The 4,880-nt window shown below is 36.8% G+C and overlaps 1 pseudogene; it reads right to left on the bottom strand.

Moving 5' to 3' along the window:
• Positions 1-260: 260 nt before the first annotated feature.
• On the bottom strand, positions 261-4,230 carry LOC137254243 (T-complex protein 1 subunit eta-like; annotated as a pseudogene).
• Positions 4,231-4,880: the final 650 nt, after the last annotated feature.

Here is a 4,880-nt window from a genome sequence, read left to right as displayed (position 1 = left end):
ACAATATTTATAAGGACCATTTAGTTGATGGTATTGGTACTGTCAGTTAAATTCATCAGCAAATATTTATATTCAAAATATTTTTTTGTTATACATCTAGTTTATAAAGTTTGGTTAAAAACTATTGACAAATTCGTTGCAATTTAATTGCTTTAAAAATATTTGCAAATTTTATGCCATTTTTGAATATTTTTTTTTAATTAGAGATGAAAAGCTTAGAATAGGAACGTAGGAAAAAGCTCAGAATTATTAGATTCTTAGATAATTTTTAACCAAGATTATTTCAGTGTGTGTTGTTCGTTTGTTGTACAAATTCGTTGCATATTAATGTTCAGATCAAGAATACTCAAAGGTGTCGTAGCATCGCCTTGTTGGTCAATCGCGCGCCGCAATATCCATTGATAGGAATTGACATTCATTATAAAGTAGCGAAGGCACGGTCCTGCGCAAACACATCGCCAACCTGTGTTGGCAAAAGATATGCTGAACTGTAGAGGAAGAAACATTTTTAAAATTTAATAAAATCAAAATTGTAGTTCTGCTAAAAAAGGGGTAAAGTATTGTATGTTAAAGTATAGCAAAGTCTCAGCGACCTTGTCCTGGTAAAAATTGAGTTTGAATAGGTCTCATTCTTCATTCTCAGAAACATGTACGAAGGTACCTGGTAAGATATTAAAAATACTCAACGCTTCTTTTGCAATAAATTCAAAAAAACTCACATTCAAACCGGTGTCCTATCCCTACTTCTGTTTAACTTCTACATATCAATAGCTATGTTCACCACCAGAAGGAGTCACTATTGTTTCCTACAACATATGGTCGCCAAGCCTAAAGATTACCCACTGGAAGAAGCTACAGGCCTGCCAAAATACTGCTCTCAAAATACTGCCGCCACGGGTTGTCTCCTTATGTCCCCAGAACACCATCTACATAATGAGGCGAGAATACTCCCAATAAGTGAAAGAAATGGAATGCTAACCGAACAGTTCCTGTTGGATACCCAGGAACCTGGGCATCCCAACAGACATCTGATTGATGAGCCAACACCGCCCAGGGTCTTAAGGAGTCACCTCCGTAAGCACTATGAGGAAATACGGCACCTGAGAACTCAGCCGTATGAAGCAAGGAAACACAAGCAGGTCCTTGGTAAACTCCATAAACAGGCGCCGGACCTCTATGTCAGGAATTGCCCGGTGAATTCAGTACTCAAAGAACAATACCCTAAACTTGCAGAATAGCAACGCACGATATCTAGGGAAACGCAAGTCACTCTAGCCCAACTTCGATCTGGATACTGTAACAGGTTAAACTCTTACCTATCCAGAATCAACCCCGACATACAAAATGTCCCTGCTTGCAATGTGTCCCCACATGACACCAACCATCTCTACAATTGTAATGTGTAACCAACTCCTCTAACACCCCTATCAATATGGTCCACCCCTGTTGAAACAGCTAGTTTCCTCGGACTCCCGTTAGAGGAAATTGACGACAATTTGTGATTGGTCAGACCTATTGGATGGGGCGAAGCACTGCTACAACAACAACATCAGAAGGCATTTGAAGACGATGCCTCAAAACTAACAACCAAAGCAAAAATTATCATTTCACTGTCACAGATTTTATAGTTTTTTCATCCGTAGTTGGACACAATCTTTTCATAATATTACTTAACAATTTCAGATTAGAAATTTTTTTCAAGTTGTATTTTGACTTACCAGCAACAACAGAATCATGTTTAATTGTACGCCGCACAATCACTATAGCATCATGTAACGAAGCTCAGTTTCTTCCAAAAATTGTTCGGCACTGTCACGTAAAATCAATGTACATGTTCTAGCATTAACGCAACCTTTAAATAGTTATAAACTATAAAAATAAAATTTATGTCAAACCCACTATCAAACCTTGGAAAATGTTGAAACGTTCACCGACGTTCTTCAAAGTAATCACATTGACCCAAAACACTTGAATAAATATCATTAGGTGAAGTCATAACAGCACCACCACAAGCTTTCATTGTACGTTTCAAATCTTCTTCTGGTACACTAACAGAACATATCACGATCTGCAAAATACTGTGTACCAACGTCACAAATTGGTAGTTAACACAACATTGGCTCCTTACTTAGACGGCCCATACATGACACAAAAACCATGCGCAAATATAAAACGACGAAATTTGTGCAAATGGAAATTTTGACATACACGGCTCAAAAACACTGCGCAATATTCATTTTTAAAGTAGCGCAACAAATGAGACATGTGTTTTAATTGTATAAAAAAGGCACTAATTGTATACAAAACCACTCTTTATTTTCCACAGTGCTGGTAATTCACAGTATAGGTCGAAAAACTCGCATCAGAAGCGTTTATTTTCCATGGTATTTATAAAATATATATTTTAATTGCAAGACCAGCTCAACTCATTGCAGCACTGCGCAATATTCATTTTTCAACTAAGACAACAAATGAAATGGTTCTAATTGTATAAAAAATTATTATGTATTATTGAATTAGTGTGAATTCCTGTTACAAGCTAGAGATGGTCCTTACGCCTTCGATATTACCATTTTTAAGCAAAATTTACTGATGTTATATTATTAGAAACCACAGGTAAACTCTGTAACATTCACCACACACGAAGAAAAAAGCATGCGCAATATTTGCAGACATGCGTAAATATCAAAGTCGTTTTGATTTTAGCGCAGTTCTCTGCGCAAATCAGGCATGCTTAACCAACGAAACCATATCATTTCGTTACGATAATGACTTCGTTTCGTTTATTAACGATAAGATCGTCAAATTAACGATGATGATATCGTTTCGTTGGTTAAGCATGCCTGGCGCAAATAGCGCAACCAGTGCACACACCGGGCAAATCCTTGTGCAAATTGGTAATTGGCACAAGGATACTTGAGCCATGTAATTGGCGTATTAGCTAGTTTATTGTACAGAATATGCCATTCATCATAAACAATTTTCTGATACTCTTGAACATTATCAACACTTACTTCAGCATTATCACGCTCAGCCTTCAATTCCAATTCTATATTTAATAATGCGATTTGAATTTTTTTGTGTGAGTTTGGGTCCATCAAAGAAAAGTACAGTGTCCAAAACCATTTTAGAAAAGAAATCTTTTTGTTGATGAATAAGTTTGGAGGACATTGCTGTGGCAGCGCGTTTTTCCAATAAAGCACGTTGATGTTCCTTTGATTGGCGCTTCGACATGTACAGCCTTTGGGCATGCATAATTGTAATGCTTTACGTATAGCTTTAATGATGATACGTGCATGCACGCCTTCCTCAACCTATGGCTTAACTTGTTTTAAGATTTCACCTGCTTAAAGTTCTACTGAAGTGGTGCCATGGCCGACCTGATAAGAGAAACATTTTTATTCTACACATTCTAATATAACAAAAAACTTACCTCAGCATCTTGAGATTTGGCGATGTCGACTAGAGTTTGACGGCTGGATGCACAATATCCAATAGTTTCATACTGGTTGCACGAACATTTGAAATTGTGGCCCTAACACTGCAATTAACAATATGCTTGTCCATACTGCGTTAACCCAATGTAGTGCGTACAGCGTCCACAATTGATTGCGAGGCATTGATGTCATTGTGAATGATAACTAAGTGTGATATCTTCTGCATAGACGTCAGAATTCCAAAGTGATTGGATCACCTGATTTGTATTTGACTATCGCTCTCTCATTCTGTATCTCTTTCTATCACCCGCTGAAGATAGGCGCCACCATATTGAACACCCTGTCAAAACGCTAAAAAGTAGCCATATTGAATAAACTGTCAGGCATTTGACAGATAAGATATCACACTTAGTTATCATTCACAATGATTGATGTTGGATATGAGTTGAGGTTTACCTTGAGAGCTATCGGTACCCACACATTTTTTACCTAAAAACTCATATGTACCCAATACAAGTTCAGGACGTTCATATTTATAGACACGCTGTCCGGTGTGGCCCGAATGCTGAAAATATTCAGTTGGCACTGTTGAAAAAAAATATGGATGAATGAACACAAGTAAAAGTGAAAGATTTCTTTACCATCTGTTGTTACTTTACACATTAGACATTAGAAACGACGACCAGTATCTACAAATCGCATTTTAGCCTTGCAAATGATTACATCTAATTGGACCTGATTCAGCAAAATTTACAATGGGTGGCTCATATTCACCCTCAACCGTTCGTGCCATTGGTCAGACGGTAAGTGTTATGGACAAAGCTGTTGTTTTTAATAAATCAGTTGTTGCAGGTATGCAATACAAAGAGGGCCTGCAAAGAAGAAAGATCAATGTAATTGCAAAACAAAACATTAATTTCGAATAGCGATACCTAGCGTAACGTGGCGTTACCCTGATCTTGTACCACATATTTTGTGGTCACCAATGGTAGCAATAAACCTTGTTGATTAGTAATAAAAGCACAACAAGCGCTGATTTTCAATGATAACACTTATCGGATTTGGCATCTGCTCGGGATCTAAACGGCGTCTAAACCTCTGTTGCGCCTGTTGATATATACCAGTACCAGGTGCAGGTGGTAGATAAAGAAAATAATACAAAAATAATCATCAGCAATATGAAGTACCAGTTACTTGAAACTTGTTTGCCAAATTGCGTTTTGATCATTATTTTTATATGAATGCAATCAAATTTACTCTGTATAAATTCTATTCTGTATATATGTTATCTACTATTAATTTGCTTTATTGTCAATTTCATAAATTAGAGCTTTTATGGTCGTTTTAAATAAGTGCACTTTGTTGTTTTTGTATTCTTTGACGCGTTTCGACGTTTACTGCGTCATCCTCAGAAAGCTGTTTTATTTGAAAATATATAAAATA

This window comes from Eurosta solidaginis, chromosome 5 (assembly GCF_040869045.1).
Source record: "Eurosta solidaginis isolate ZX-2024a chromosome 5, ASM4086904v1, whole genome shotgun sequence".
In the NCBI taxonomy this organism is placed as follows: Eukaryota; Metazoa; Arthropoda; class Insecta; order Diptera; family Tephritidae; genus Eurosta; species Eurosta solidaginis.
This window is presented reverse-complemented; position numbering and strand designations above follow the sequence as displayed.